The sequence below is a fragment of the Halichoerus grypus genome, chromosome 10 (assembly GCF_964656455.1).
Source record: "Halichoerus grypus chromosome 10, mHalGry1.hap1.1, whole genome shotgun sequence".
NCBI lineage: Eukaryota > Metazoa > Chordata > Mammalia > Carnivora > Phocidae > Halichoerus > Halichoerus grypus.
Genome location: NC_135721.1, coordinates 130,144,824 through 130,161,665, shown reverse-complemented (window position 1 = coordinate 130,161,665; position 16,842 = coordinate 130,144,824). Strand labels below are relative to the sequence as shown.

Below are 16,842 nucleotides of genomic sequence, written 5' to 3'. Positions count from 1 at the left end.
AAATGCCCCTATAGATTGCCAAATGTCCCTTGAGGTGGTTGGAGGGGAGAAGGGTAGTCATCCCAGGTTAAGAAAAAATGCTCTAGATTCTGACAATGCAAAGTTCTTGGTGTCTCCAGTAAAAAAGGCAAAAGGAATTGTTGTGTTTTGTTGTTGTTGTTTTTTATTTTATTTTATTTTTTTATTTTTTAGATTTTATTTATTTGACAGAGAGAGAGAGAGAGAGCACAAGTAGGCAGAGTGGTAGGCAGAGGGAGAGGGAGAAGCAGGCTCTCCGCTGAGCAGGGAGCTGGACGTGGGGCTCGATCCCAGGACCCCAGGATCATGACCTGAGCCAAAGGCAGCCACTTAACTGACTGAGCCACCCAGGCGCCCCTGTTGTTTTTTTTTAAAAGAGAGATACACTCATTACTGAATAATTCTCTAGGAGTCATCAGAGGACATGACTTCATGGATATCTCTGGACCCAGGGGAGAGGGAAAAGATCTTGGAGAAGTGATAAAACCCACGTGCAAATGTCACATCACAAAAGTCAGCTCTAGGTTTTCCCCGCCTTGCACCTTCAATAATTACAAGAACAGGCAAGTTCTCAAGACAGACTCCTACCTCAAACCTTGCCCTTCTTTTTAAGCCACAGTCAGTACAAAAGAGGACTGGAAACCTCGCAGTGCTTTATTTTCATCAGATGTGCTAACAGGAAAGAAGGGGGAGGAAATAGGACTGCTTTCACTTTTTGGATAACTTGAAACATCAATGCATCGCCAATTATGGCAGCTGTAGTTGCTTTATCTTTTGGGGACATGAGCAGTTCACGAATCGGGAATGTTAATTTTCCAGTTGGAGTTCAGATGGCTGGTTAAACAATGTCTAGAAGCCCCTGAAAGATAGTCACTAATTAATGAACATTAAGCCCTAGTTTTGGAGACATTTGAAACAAAGCAGGACAAAGCTCTCTGCTCTGTGTACTTTGGGGACTGAGCTGAAAGCACCAGAGGAAGGAAGAAAACAGACAGTGAGTAGAGAGGCCTGTCCCTCTCTCGAATTCCCATGATTCACCAATTCATCAAGTGGAGGGATTTTCTCTTTAAGTATGACTTTTATTCTGAAAAAAAAAAACAAAAACAAAACTATCATTTGAGGAATCAACTATGTATGTGCTATTTGGTAATATAAACGTAAGTGTTAGCATCTTACTAATCAAATGGAAAATTGTTTTGTTCTAACCGTTTTGCAACTTTCCCATCGCTCAAACAAACAGTACCCATTACTTTAAACACCTCAGTGTCTAGTAATTGTTCAAAAATGTGTCAGGCTACCAGTAATTTAAGTCCTGTCAAAAATAAATCTCAGACACTCACTTCTTCCAGTCAGTGACTTGAAAAACACGCCCACATGTCAATTACCGGAAGCTGTAGCAATGTTTCTTTGTTCTGAATTTGTGTAAACAGAAAAAGGTTCTTCCTCAGTAACAACTGTTTTCTAAAACCTATATAAATGTTTATGTGACCCTCCCTGCAACAACACCTAACAGAAGCAGTAAAAGCCACCACGCTGGGAAACACACACACACACACACACACACACCTTGGTATAAGCCTCTGGGTAATAAATGTATGAGTGCAAAGGAACAACATATCGACTTGTGAATTATTTTTTTCACAGAGGCCTGACCTTAAAGTATTTATACTTTAAATTGTAAATCAAAATGATCTACCTTTTCAGAAGGTAATAGCGGGCTCGTTTCCATATTATCCAAAAGAGATTGCTTCACAGATAATTTCAAAATCACAGGTAAATAAATGAGTAGGAAAACTCTGACTATAAAACCGAAATAATTCACAAAATCGGCAGCTAATTAAGACAGGCTATTAGACAGAGTTTCTCTGTGTAAAATTGTTCTCCACAACTCAGATGAATAAATCTTGCAAATAGAATCCAGTCCTTATTGCCATGTATACATGGTTGTAAACAGCTATCAGTTGAGCTATAGATTAGGAGTGCTAGTGATTTTTCTAAGGTTTTGCATTTCTAATATAACAGGGTTTTTATTGAAGAAGATTGTAATCACGTAATCATAAAATCACCAATGCCCATTATGTTCCAAGGTCTCCATGAAGGTTTTTCTTGCTAAATCAGATGGTTGAATTTCAATGAGGAAAGAAAAGAAAAATAAATTTCGTTGACCTTATATTACTGTTCCCTTCACTCTCCCTGGTTCTCAGCTCTATGTAGTAAAAAAATAAATAAATAAATACAGCTAAGAAAAATACACAGATGGACAATGCAAAGATGTTGGAATGAGACCCGAAGTGGTCTTCTTTCCAGGGGTAAATTAGAATAAGTTGATTTTCATTAAGCAGGAACAGATCAATATTTTATTATTAACATGGTGACAATTGCATGTTAATAAGAAGTCATCGTATTTCAAGCATCTAACTGCCAAGCCCACTGGATTAATGGCTTCCCTCTTCTAGTGGAGTCTCTTTACATTTCCTCTCTTGTTATGTGGCCACTTGAGCAGATGTGCATGTGCATGTGTGTGTGTGTGTGTGTCAAAGTATTGACCTTTTGCTAGGCAGGATTAGGAAACACCTACTAATGTTTCCTTCAGGAAGCAAGGGATTTTGCTAAACTGTTTCCCCTTAGGTTTCTCTTCCCCAGAATGTTCCCCATCAACTTGTTTGTCACTGGGATTTAGATAATGATCCTGTTTGGCGGACGGTAGTTTTACAGATAGAAGTAAAACCTTTTTTTTTTTTCCCCTTCAGGAAGGAAGATAATCAGATAAATCATTAATTAAAGGGGCTGCATATGGGACAGATGGAATTCTACCCATGTGGCTGCCTCCTCCAACAGTTGAGGGGTAAAAAGCACCATAAATCACTCATGGTCTAGCAGCCTTCAATAGGGACCGTCTTGCCCCTTCCAAGTGATGATAAACAACATATACTCCCAGAGCACCCCATTAGGTATTCCAGAGTAGGTGAACTATGAGATAATGCATTTATCCTTCTTGGGAAGGTACCTCTTCATGTTTCACGTGGCGCAGAGAAAGCATACCCAATTGATGACGACTAATGAGGATTAATGCATTATTCCGCAGAGGATTATGGGCTCTTTCCTTTTGTGCAGTAGTTAAATAATAACAAAGTGAAATAAAATGGCTCCTGATGCTTCCCTGAGCAGTAAATCTGACACCACACACACTTGCTTTGCTTTTCGCCTCCCTTCCTTTCTTTTTTGTTCTTTCACTTTTTTTTTTTTTTTGAGGGCTCTTAGTTATTCATCTTCTAAAGCCAGTTGGCATAGGCATGGCCTCTCAGCTCTTTCTGGAAACAAGAACAACAGGAAATCTTCCCTAGACTCCTTTGCAAAGTCAAAATTAAGTTGCTGGGTACTAAAATCCAAAAATAAAAATGACAAATGACAAAAAAAAAAAAAAGACAAATTTTCCAAGTATAAAATGCCATGTGGGTGTCTTACAGGACTTACCAACCGTAGTATAATCTAATTTTGTGTTCATGAAATTTCGTATTTATTCATTCAATAATTATTTATTAAGTGCCAGAGGTTTTTTTGCGTCCACTTTATGCAAATGAGATCGATATGATTTAAATAATCAGACAAATTGCCAACTGTGGTAAGAGCCCTGGAAGGTGGGGACTCTGGGAGAAGACAGAGGAATTAGGCTTGGTCTGGATGTTCAAGACAGCTCTGCAGCAAAAGTTAGTGCTCACCCCGAGAACAAAGGTCCCAAGTGTGGTAGTGAATAAGGAGAGGGAGACAATTCAGGAAAAATGAATTCCTTGTCAAAAAAAAAATAAAAAAGATAAAGTCCTAAAGTTGGAAGAGGCATGACAATTCAAGAAACCTACGGAAGGCTCATGAGTCTGGGGTACAAAAGAATGAGGGGGCAATGACAGAAATTGGGACTGGAAAGATAGACAGGAGTCAGGCTTTGTAGGGCCTTGTAGGCGATGGTAATATGCTGGATTCTACCTGATTTTACCAGTGTTGGGGGTTGAACTGTGTCTTCCCCCCAAAGATACTGGCGTCCTCACCCCGGTGCCCATGAATGTGACCTTATTTGGAAATATAGTCTTTGCAGATGTAACGAAGTCAAGATGAAGTTCATTAGGGTGGGCGCTCATCCGATAGGACTAGTGTCCTTATAAAACGAAGGAAATTTGGACACAGACACAAAGAGAGAAGATGCTGTGTGACAACACTCACATGAGGGAGGATGCCAGGTGACAGAGGAAGCAGAGACCGACGTGACATGTCCGAGGTGCCAGCCAAGGGCTGTCGGCCCCAACCGGGGCCTCGGAAGAGGCAAGGAACAATTGTCCCTGAGAGACTTGAGTGAGGGAACATGGCTCTGCCGACATCTTGATTTTGGACTTCTCGCCTCTAGAACTATGAGACAGTGCACTTTGCTGTTGGAAGCCACCCCATTCACGGTACTTGGTTCCAGCAGCCCTGGGAAACTTAATAGCACCAGGAAGCCAATGAAGACTGACTTTCTTTCTCTCTCTCTCTTTCTTTCTTTTTTCTTTTTTTTGCCACTGAAGAATTTTAAGTCCAGGAAGGAGTTTTAAAGGAGGAGCTGATATGTCACATTTTCAAAAGATCCACTCAGCTGCAAACGAATGTGACAGAATTGGAGGGGGGTCAGAGATGGCCCAGGGATGCGTACTGGAAGGTTCTGAAAGCAGCCCTGGAGAGTACTGGGGGTCAGGGAGTGGGGAGCTGGCATGGATGTTTGCCCCATGTGTACTCTTGGCAGGAAGGATAATGTGGAGGGCTGGAAAGAGTGTACTTTTCAGCGGCACTCCTCAGACTCGGGCACGTGTATTTATATTCTACACAAAGATGTAATCTGCGGACCCCAACTGAAGCCCTCGAGTGATGTTAGAATTATTTTACCATTTCACACATTGAGTTGTTTTTCTCTGAATTATAATTGGTTTTTACATAATGAAAAGCCTGCTGAAGAATGACAAAGCATAAAGAATTACTTCTCACCTCCTCTAAGACTGGTAGTGGAATAGGATGGGATTGAAAAAAAAAAAAAAATCAGTTGGTTCAACTGGGAATAGTCCACGATTCAAGAGACAGTCGAATCTGGACTCATCAGCCCCACATCCCCATGAGGCAAGCAATCGACGTTTTCATAAATGGACCAAAGCAATTCACAGATCCTCATCCACAAGTTTAGATTGTGGCAAAATAATAGTGACACACTCCTTCAGGAATTTTCAATGGTGGGTAATGTTTTTAAACATTATTGCTGGGTACCATCTTTGAGAGAGGAGCAGCCCTCGTGGGACCTCTTTTGCTGTCCCCTCAGCTCCATTCTGGAACAGGCAGTCCTTGTCCCAGAGGAGGTATCATGGACTATAAAGCAGAAATCAAGGAACCCAAGTCTTGGTTTGGGGATTTCAAAAGCAAATATCCTAGCATTTAAAAAAAAAAAAAAAAAAGCTTCAGGAGAACAAAATGTGATGGGCCAGAGGTTCATTTCACCTCTATTCCCCACTTCCCTTTATCTGAAAGATAGGGATCCCTGGGCCCTGATGGGAAGAGAGATGGGAGGAGAAATCCTATACAGCTAGAGGCTGGAGCATAGGAGAGACAGTGCTCTGCCTCCCAGCTGCTATTTGCGGGGCTGAACCCTTGGCCACTGGTTGGGAGGGGTGGGGCGGAGTGAGAAGCAGCATACAAATTAATATTTCCGATGAGCTTGGGGATTCAAGAGCAGAAGAGTCTTTTTTTCCAATGCCTTCTGGAGAAACTCCACCTCCCCCAGCCCACACACCATGTTGCGGGGGCAGAAGACTAGAACGCTGTAACTAAGCAAGGGGGGCTGAAACATCACTAGAAAAGTACTAGTGGTTCCATTCTGGCCTTTAATCAGAGATCAGAAGGGGAACTGCACATCCCTGTAGAAGTCAGTGTGGACACAAAGTCATAATGGAGGACCACATATGACCTTCAAAGTTTTGGACATCTATAAGCCCCTTGGAGATGGGACACAATCCCAGAGGGCTGAGTTGGCCCAGATCCCCCAATTTGACTCTGATTAAATGGATGTCATCCGATGGCATAAGTGTGTATAATAAGAATTTAATTCAGTAGTAGATAAAGATAAGTTTTTTGTGAATGGGCTTGAGACTTCTATGTTTATGTCTACTGCATAGGGCTCCTCCTCATGATAGCATTTGTTGGGAATAATATACGTGCCCATGCATGCAACAGCAAGACATCCATGCCCCCTTCCAGAAAGCCTGTACTTTAAGCTGCTTTCCCGGGGTGGGAATGGGCCATGCTCAACCATCTCTGATGTCTCTGGGGCCCCCACAGTATCTCTATTCAGCCACACATCTTGTTCTTAAGAATACATTGTTTTGCAACATCTCTGAAATTGAGATTCCTTGGGATTTGAATATGGCATTTCTTATCCTGTTTTTTTTTTGCATTCTACTTGTACTAGTTAATGCTTTTTAAACTCCTTATCTTTTTTTTTTGTCCCTTCTGTGGCTCTTCAAAGTCAGAGGAAAAGACATCATGCTCCCTTTTGAAAGATGAGATGACCAAACACAGAAGGTTTAGTAACATGTCCCAAGTCACGGAGCATAAAATAATCATCATCATAACAGTAACCATCACAACAAAAACTCACAATCCTAACAATCAGAGTCAATACTTTTTGATTTCTTGTTACCTGTCTTCCAGCAGCTCTTCCTGCATTATCATGATGTGTCAGCAACTCCCTTAAGAAGGTCTCATTCTTATCATCGAAGTGCAGATAAGACAACTGAGGCACAGCAGGGTGGGGAGGGTGGTGGTTCAGGGCACTGACAAGGATCCCATAAATGAGGTCCTGTCATACAACACATGCAACTTACATAATGATTCTTGAGCTTCACCCTCAAGGAAGATGCCATCCACTGTTTCATTTAATCCTCAAAACATCAAATAAATCCATTAGCATGTATTAAGGTTGGAGAGGCTTATTATTACAACCAGAGAGTAAACCCTGCAGGCAAGCAGGAACACTCCAGAAGCCCCACCATCCGCCCTTCACACAGGGGACTGGATCATCTCTTAAAGGCAGGATGATTCAAAAGTCCAGACATCTGCATACAGACTGTTTTTTTTTCGTTCTTCCTCTGCCACAGTAGTGCTCAAACTTTAGTAGGGCATAAAAAGGATGAGAGAAGACTGTACACAATTCCGTGTATGTGTGTTTGTATGTGTGCCTTGACTGATAATGAATTTTGATCTCCTGATGGCAGAGGGGCTCAAACATTTTTAAAGTCAGTAATAGGAAAAAAAAAAACATAAAAGGTTTAAGGAAGATTTAGGGGGAATTTCAAAGATATACATTTTTTAAAGATTTTTATTTATTTATTGAGAGAGAGAGAGAAAGAATGATAGAGAGAGAGCATGAGAGGGAGGAGGGTCAGAGGGAGAAGCCGACTCCCTGCTGAGCAGGGAGCCTGATGCAGGACTTGATCCCGGGACTCCAGGATCATGACCTGAGCCGAAGGCAGTTGCTTAACCAACTGAGCCACCCAGGCGCCCTCAAAGATAATTTTGACTCTTTGTGACTCTGCCCTGATGGTCTGACTTCAGAACCTAACCCTTACATAAAAGCTACTTCAGAGAATACAGGGTGTTAAGACTCGGTGCCCTGTGTGCCTGACTCCAAAGCCCTTATTTACTGTTTGGCCTTCCCAGCCAGGGCTGGAGATCACCCATCCCTTCTTCTAATATGTCAGTTTCCCCCCCATTCTAATCCAGTCCAGCATAGAGTTAAAACGTAAATAGATAAACGGCTGGGTCATAAATACTTGTTGACTATCTTGCTGATTGACCAAAAATAACACTGATTCAATCCCATCTGAAATTTTTATTTTAAATGCCTCAAATAACCCTCAATCTTGCCAGCTCTTAAGAGCCAAGTGCCTGCCATGTGGATATAGTAATTTGCTGTATCCCTATTGAGAAACATAACTTGAGGCTTCCGGTTGTAACATGCAACAGCACAAACAGAATGTCAATTTCCTACCGAGTTCATATGGGTCTATTTCAGACTACTATTGAATATATATGCTGTTTGCTAACACTCACCTGTAAATTTGTGTTTATTCTCCCTTCCTTGAGCTTTAAGTGCAATCTATGTTAATTTCCCCCCTTGCCAAATATTCAGCTGCTGACAAACACACATTCAAATTTTCTTGCATATTCATGCCTGTGATTTTGTGCTCAGATTGAGTTCCTGGATAAATCAGTTTTGATTTTTTGCATACACACATGCATGAGCATGCACACACACATACATACACACCTGCTCCCCCGCCCCCTGCCCCGCCCCCAATTTCCATTAACCTAGAATTGCTGGCAGGAGTCTAAGAAAAGATGGGAAGTATGCCTTGAAATAACACATTAACATCCAGCACCCCTGCTTTAGTAACTGGAACTACATTGTGAAGTCCCATCTTCTGTAAGGGTTGAGTCTGAGAAGTAGTAATATGTGTGTAGTTTAAAAACCTACCCCTGAAATCTTTAAACTGTTCATAAATTATGTTATACTCGGTTTCATGAATACAGTTGAACCTTGAATAATGTGGTGAGGGACACCGACTCCCTGCACAGTCTAAATCAGCCCATAATTTTTGACTCACCAAAAACTTAGCTACTAATAGCCTACTGTTGACCAGAAGCCTTATCAATAACACAGTTGATTACCACATATTTTGTATGTTATATGTATTATATACTGTATTCTTAAAGGAAAGTAAGCCAAAGAAAAGAAAATGTTACTATGAAAATGATGAGGAAGAGAAAATGCATCTACAGTACTGTCCTGTATTTATAGGAAAAAATCCGTAAGTGAACCCGCACAATTCAGACCCACGTTGCTCAAGGGTCAGCTGTATAGCTCCGTGGAATGGCATTTGTTAAAAATGTATACTATCTACAGTAATGTGCGTATGTAAGATATACGCAGAACAGAATTCTAGAGTATTTTACGGTATTTAAAATGTTTTGTCAAGTGCATAGAGCTGTAAACATTTCACTTAAATGTGTGTATGTTATAAATCCCAGTATTTTGAACGAATATTGCCACAAAATAATTATTAGGATGGATATATGCACTTTTATTATTTCCTTTCTGAGTTTGTGTTATCCTGGGATTTTCTCTAGCTTACTGTTTTGTGCTCAAGAACCTTATATACTACCATTTTTAGTGATTATCTCCTATGTTTATATGGCACTTTATGATTTGCCAAGCAATTTCCTGTAGATTATTTTATCCTGATGATGGCCCTGTGGGGAAGACACTATTAATTTCCATTTTACAGATGACCTGACAAAATCAGAGAGGTTAACTGACAATGTGGCTTAGTTGAGAATTAAAAACAGCTTGGAAGAGTCCACATTCCTGCTCTCTCCCTTGAACCACAGCTGCTTCCTGGCACAGTTCAAAAACTCATCTCTCCTTAGAGGTCTCTTAGAAAATATATGGTCTACATTAAAAAAAAAAAAAAACAGCTTTGCTAATTTTTGCTTATGTGTTTTTAATTTCAGCTCAAAGTAACATATTTTTAAAAAAAATACTTATATATTTAAAAAGGGATAGAAAAATGATGTACTATAATTGGGAGAATGGCTTCAAAAAAAGTTGGGCATTGAACTTAAAGACTGTTAACCTCTGTTTCAAGGGAACCATCTCGTCAAAGTTTGGGGTGAGTAAGTAAAATACATTTGTGGATTTCAAAATGGAATTTAAGTTTAACTCATACAAAAACAAACAAACAAAAGCATCTCTTTCTGTTGCCAGATCCAGCAAATCAAGCCATTTGGAGAACATCTCACTGAGAAGCCTAGAGTCCTTCTAGAACCTTCCAAGATGCTGTTTTACATTGAGTCCACAAAAGGAGCATAGCAAAAACAAGTACAACCTATCAGTAGAAGAAGGTCTAAGATTGGCAACACATTAACAAAAGTAGTCAACAAAGCTAACCTTCTCAACAGCTCTTCCAAATATTCCATGATCTGCTGCCTGGACTCACCATTTGGAAGATTAAGGAAGTCCAGACTAGATGTGTAATGCTGCATTCATAATTCCGTAACTTTTCCCTCACATCTCCTAGGCGCCTCTGCTAGAATGATTCAGGGTATCCTTTGCAAACCTCTCAGGCAGGAGTTCAGGTAGAGATTGGCTCAGTTCAGCGCATGTATTTGGAGCCCACGTTATGGGCTCCCTCTCTTTGATGTGGGTGCTGTCTGCTTAGTGCCGACCCCTCTGAAAGGAGAGTGAGACCTCCTCCACATGCTTGAAAAGAAGTAAAGATTTAAGTTCCCCAACGTTAACGCTCTCCTTTCCACTTCTGGTTTTCATCGTTTGAAGATCCAAAAAAGGTTCACGATTGCAGTTAGTCACTTACTTATTAACTCATTCACACATGTTTTTCACATTTCTGCAGTATTAATTTTGTGCTTTACATGAAGAAAGGAAAGGAAAGTTCTTGTGTGGGCCAGTAAGGGACAGACAGTTGAGTTGAGGAGACAGATAAGAAAAGAAGCCACCAGTGTATGCAAACAACCATGGGTGGAGACATGGGATGACCTTGTCAAACAATACCCAACCTTGACCAGGAGGACCAGGAAAGACCTCAGAGGAAGAGAGATCACTCTGAATCCTAAGTGCAGCTCAGACATGGAGAAAAAGTTTCCATTGATTTCCAGGTGTTTGGGGTCTTGATGGGAGTTTTATTACTTATACACTTTTGTGTATATGAAAGGTATTTCAATATTTCTCACTCAGTTTTATGAAATACTATCTTGAAACACTTCTGTCCTTCTCTTTTGGATATTATTTAGCTAATCTGTTTTTACTGCATAGAGGATAATTTGGGGTTTCCCCAATGTAGAAGACTGATTGCCAAGCTCTGGGCTTAAGCTCCAACTTTACATTTTTGAGTGATGGAAATTCAGTCTACTTTCAGTTATTTGACTTAACATAACTCTTGCTGCTAGTACCCAGGTCCTGCCAAGCACCATGTAGAAAGGCATCTTCAGGAAGGAAACAGGGAAATTGGGAGGACTCAACTTTTTTTTTTTTAAGATTTTATTTATTTATTTGACAGAGAGAGAGAGAGAGAGAGAGCACAAGCAGGGGGAGTGTCAGAGGGAGAAGCAGGCTTCCAGCTGAGCAGGAAGCCCAAAGCAGGGCTCGATCCCAGGACACTGGGATCATGACCTGAGCCGAAAGCAGACGCTTACCCGACTGAGCCACCCAGCCGCCCCAGGACTCATCTCTTTAAAGAAATAACTTTCGACGACGGTTTGGATAGAATGAGCAACTGTGGGGCTGTTTTACATATTAGTAGCAAAGCATTTCCAATCTAAGTAGCAGGGTAACATCTCCCAAAAAATCAAAGTTATATACCATAGACCCTTTGACATTTGTAAGAGATATATTCTGCAGCCTTCAAAAACCCCTAAATTTATGAAGCCACCAAAGCATATACTTTCCCTCATAAAATGCAGTGAGGTGTATCTGAAAAATTTAAGTGACTTCTTTAAGTTCTTAATAGCTGTATAAATAGAGAACCAAAAGGCATTTATAAAGTTGGTCACCTGTTTCGAGTGCATTGTTTTATCACAGCACTGGCCAGCAGAGAGGATGTTGTCAACAGAGAAACTGGAAATTCATGCTGGGCTGTAGCTCCGAGCAGCTCACTAGTAAAATTACATACTCCTACACCTAAATGTCACCCTGCACAAGGCAAGGTCCTAGCTCAGCAGATGGCCAACATGCTCCATGCCATGGGCTCTTGGTTATCTCCCCGGTAGACAAAGGCGTAATGCTACCTCTGCGGACATCATGAAGTTAGGGTACTGTTAAATGGCTAGTAGTCAAAACAAAAGCCTTGAACGACTGGGTATTCCAAAAGGATGCAGCTTCAGTGTTGAGCTTTGGCAAATCTTCTCGAGTGGGAGGAGAGACAGTTACTTTACCTCTTCTTAAGTGTGCGTGAGCAGGAAGAGAGATAGCGTGTTGAAGTCAACGAGAATGTGAAACTGGGGGTGGAGACAAGCTCCAGAAGTCTTCACTGGCCTCACAATAAATCTCAAAGCTCCAGGAGGGCATTTCGTCAATTAATAACCTTTAATTAATCCCACTACAATATTTTTATAACATTCTCCCTGAAACTGGATATGCGTTCAGTGGAAATGACAGCTTGTGTCCCAGTCACAAAACATCACGGGCACATTTTGTCATCTGTAAGACCCTGTCATCAATACAGATTTCCATTTTTGTAAATCATCTTTTATTTGGGGAAGGAGGGACGTATTGATTTTTTCCCAGTCTTTTCTCGGAATGCTAACCTTGTTTAAGTTCTTCATTTCCTCTGCCTGAAGCACCATGTTGCAATAGAATTAAATGCATAGTAAAATGGCCATGTGAGAAAGGTTTATGCATTATGTTAAAACCTGCTCCCTTGATAAATGGAGCCATTAGGGTCTGGAATTCACTGCATTAGTCTACTTAGCTCAATCCAACAACATGCCTTAAAAGTCTCACAAATTTGTTCAAATGCTAATGAGCTGCACCACCAAACCTCATCTGTTGTAGAAGGATCTAATATTTCCAGGGGTTTAATGCATTTAAGAGCTACCCATGGACTCACTTTACCTGACTTGGCAATTCGAGACTACTCAGATTTATAGACAGGGACAAAATGTATACATTTCATTGTGTGGCAGCTTCTGAAAATGCACTCAACGAGCCTTAATAAAAATCACTTTTGTTTAGTGTCAGTTTATCCTCATCAACTGTCAGGATATGACGTGGAGAAAGATCGCTTCCAAAAGGTCATATATATGTATTTTTTCCAAATAAACTGGTTAAATGTAATAACACCCAAGTCATCTCAAAGACAAAAGGCAGCCTTACTGGTCATGTTTCTCCAGGCCAGATATGAATCTTTGCGTCTGTACAGAACTTCTAGAAAGGGAAACTGCCAAAGTAAATGCTCGCTTTAGACTTTTGTCACCTGGTCAGGTCTACTTCTGTGGAAAGAAAAATAAACTAAAGAAACTCATCTTCCTTTAATAAGCCATTGTTGAGCACATACAATGTGCTAGGTGGTAAATGTGCTTCTTTCTCCAACTGTCTTTTGAATGACACCGGGCCCATTTTTAGGACAACTGTCACAGCCAGCTTCTAGTGCATGTGACCTGTGTCATCAGATGCGGCCCCGTGCTTGGAAAGACCCCACAGTTGGCTTAATGCTCTGCTGTTGCCTTCTTGAAATTCTGGAAGGGACCCCACAAATTATATAGCCTGTCATGACTTCAGGTGAATTAGTTTGGGGGGTAAGTAGGTTTATCAAGCCTAGCTGGAGGGAAATTGGCTGTAAGTTCTCATCCTTCAAGACTCATCTAAGACATTGCCTCCTTTAGGGAGGTCTTTCCTGGTGTCCTTTCCCCACTCCCATTTCTCTCTGTTCCCCTCAAGTCTTGCTTTACCCCTGCCCTGCCCCCCAAATGGGTCTTCTCCTGGTCTCCTACTTGCTTACCTGCCTCACACACCTGCTGGACTCTAGAGTCCCTTTGAATAAGAACCACACCTCTTGTGTTGACCATTGTATCTGAGAGAGTCCAGGGCTGTTTTATACATTAGGAATTTGAGGCAGAGTGCATTGAGTGTGTCAGCTTCCCAAGGGCCTCTGAAAAATTCAAGGGCTTTCAAATCCTTGGAGATCTAACCAAACATGCATTGGTTGAAACACAGAAAAATAAAACTTAAAGTTGCAATCAATAATAATTTCAAAAGCAAATGAATTGCTATTGTATTCTCTAAAAAACATCATACTTAACATGGCAAGCAAGTACATTTTACCAGGCTTATTTCTATATGGTGTGGGGCCTTCCAAAGTAAGGTTGTAGAACTCTTGGGAATTTGTAAGTTTAATTTTTGTCTTATGTAACTGCCAGCACAATGCCAAGGACCTGGTGCTTACTCAAGACTCAGTTCAGGTCAAACACAAATTGGGTAACAAAAAGAAATATAAAGATGGGTATGAAATGGTCCTGCTTTCGAGAAAGAGGACAGAAAAGGCTAATAGACAAGGAGCCATTAAATAAATCCTTGCATGCAAGAGATCCTAAGCAGTGAAGGTCAGGCCCATGAGAGAGAGGAATGGACAAAAGTAGTTCTGAAGTATGTCAAGGTGAAGGGAGACATGGGATTAAGTGGACTGTGGACATTTATTTCCAGCAAGTAAAATGCATGGGGTGACAAGGACATGGGATGGTAACCAATGGCTGGGTACATGCTGGGGTTTGCATAGGTGGAATGGGACAAGGTGACATAATTAAGCAGAAAAAAACAAAGACATCTTTCTTTATGTAAGTTGGAGACTCTAGAAAAAGAAACTCATTCATTTGGTTAAATAGGGTTAATCCACAATGTTTGATAACTTAAAAATAAGTTGAGTGCATAGCCTTTCTTTACTTGGCAAAGAAGAGTTAGCTCTTGTTAGTGGCACTGACATAGGATGAAGTACACATACAATCATGACGCCATGATGGTTTCTTTTTTTTTTTTTTAAAGATTTTATTTGTTTATTTGAGAGAGAGAGAGCTCATGAGAGGGGGGAGGGTCAGAGGGAGAAGCAGACTCCCTGTTGAGCAGGGAGCCCGATGCGGGACTCGATCCCGGGACTCCAGGATCATGACCTGAGCCGAAGGCAGTCGCTTAACCAACTGAGCCACCCAGGCGCCCCCGCCATGATGGTTTCTGTTGGTTTCACATCTTGGCTCTTCCTCATTAAGTACAAGAGACAGCATTACAGAATATAATACTTAGGCCTCATCTTGGTGTATTTGGTTTGTCCAGTTTACTCAACCAAAAACAAAAAAATTTACATGTTTCCCCCCTAGTTGTACTGAAAAGTGCACCTGTGTATCAAAGCTCAGCGAGCCTTCTCTGTGTTAATAGAAAGGCTAAAGTATAGAATTTATTAAATTTACTCAACCAAAATATATTGTGTACTTACTATGTTCTAGGTACAAGGAAAAATAACCCCTAGGAAACTTATATTCTAATAGTCAAAAACAAGTCTATTATATTCTAACAAGTCAAAAACAAACAAGCAACACAAAAATAAGTAATTTCAGATATTAATCATAATGTGAAGGAGATAAGACAGGGCCATGGGCAAGTCTCAGGGGTTGGCAAACATTTTCTATAAAGGGCCAGATTTTGGGATTTCCAGGCCAAACAGTCTCTGTCGCAACTATTCAAGTCTCCAGGTATAACAGAAAGGCAGCCATAGACAACATGTAAACAAATGAGTATGGCTGTGTGCCAATAAAACTTTATTTATAAAACAAGCAGCAGGCTAGATTTGGCCCACAGGTTGTCATTTATTGTCCCCTCGGGTAGAGAGCTGGGGGTTGGTTAAAGAACTAAGATGTTCTGGAAAGGTTTTCTAAGGAGGTAACATGTTAGTTGAGATCTCAACGATGAGAAGAGTCCAGGTATGCAAATATGGAGAGAGAAAGCATTGGAGGCAGTGGAGAAAATAGATGCAAACATTCAAGGTGTGGAGGAGTAAAAGGAGGGACAGTTTTAAGACCTCTAAGTACTTTAAATCATCCAAAGTTCATGCAAAGGAAACTCCAACATCTGGACTACAAAAATGTGCCCAGAAATAGAAAACCCCACATCATATTTTGAAGCTTTCTTTTCTTTTAATAAGGATCTGGAACACCTTGTTTGAATTATTGCAAATTTCAGTGGATTGTCTTTGGCGTCCTGGCACAGTGAGATGTAATTTCACCTTGAGCCCTGTGTTCTAACTCTACACCTGGATTGGGCTACTTTGGACACCATTAACCAAGAGCTGAACTTAGAAGAAACTTAGACTTATGTACAATGCACATTAGTACTCGATGAATACTAGCTAAATGATTTAAAAAATTTTAAAAACCTAGGTGGATAATTTCATTGTATAAACTCTGGAAGACAATGGTGCGGATCGATGGCCCACCTGTTCATTTAGCTTTTCCATCGTAAGTAACAAGGGCTGAACACTGGGCCCACAGATCAAATTTGGCCTTCTGATTAGCTTTGTTTGGTTAGTTGTCAACATCTGGAAATCAGGTTTGACGTGAAAAATCTGAATGTCTGGCTTCACTTGAGGGAACTGGCCGCACTGGGTCCCAGAATCCCCACCTGGCAATTGTCTGGAGCTCAGCAAAACCTCTTCCTCTAGACTGGTATGAACTGTCCACCTTGCCCTAGTGCCTATCTGGCTTGCTGCTTTGGTGAAGCATGGAACTTTTAAACCCTTTTATTTTCCTTTTTTAAAAAAAATTTAAATTCAATTAATTAACATACAGTGTATTATAGTTTCAGAGGTAGAGTTCAGTGATTCATCAGTCTTATATAATACCCAGTGCTCATCACATCACATGTCCTCCTTAATGTCCATCACCTAGTTACCCCTCCCCTTGCCCCCCTCTTTGCCTTTAAACCCTTTTTAAAAGCTCTTCCTGGGGTGCCTGTTGGCTCAGTCAGTTAAGCGGTTAAGTGATAGACTCTTGGTTTCGGCTCTGGTCATGATCTCATGGGTCGTGGAATGGAGCCCCACGTGGGGCTCCATGCTCAGCAAGGAGTCTGCTTGAGCCTCTCTCCCTCTGCCCCTCCCCCCAACTCATGTGCTCGTGCCCTCTCTCTCACTCTCTAAAATAAATAAGTAAATAAATCTTAAAAAAAATAAAAGCTCTTCTTTAAGAGAAACAATACAGAATTAT

At 40.9% G+C, this 16,842-nt stretch overlaps 1 protein-coding gene and 1 long non-coding RNA gene across 5 annotated transcripts in view; both read right to left on the bottom strand.

The window, feature by feature from the left end:
- TSHZ2 (teashirt zinc finger homeobox 2) overlaps nucleotides 1-16,842 on the bottom strand; it is a 739,565-nt gene that overhangs the window by 336,031 nt on the left and 386,692 nt on the right. The window lies entirely within an intron of this gene.
- Nucleotides 212-6,967, bottom strand: LOC144379174 (uncharacterized). The gene is made up of 3 exons (XR_013441540.1): nucleotides 6,909-6,967; nucleotides 6,725-6,817; nucleotides 212-1,102 (listed from the first exon to the last, which is right to left on the bottom strand). It is a non-coding gene; the product is annotated as an uncharacterized LOC144379174 (long non-coding RNA).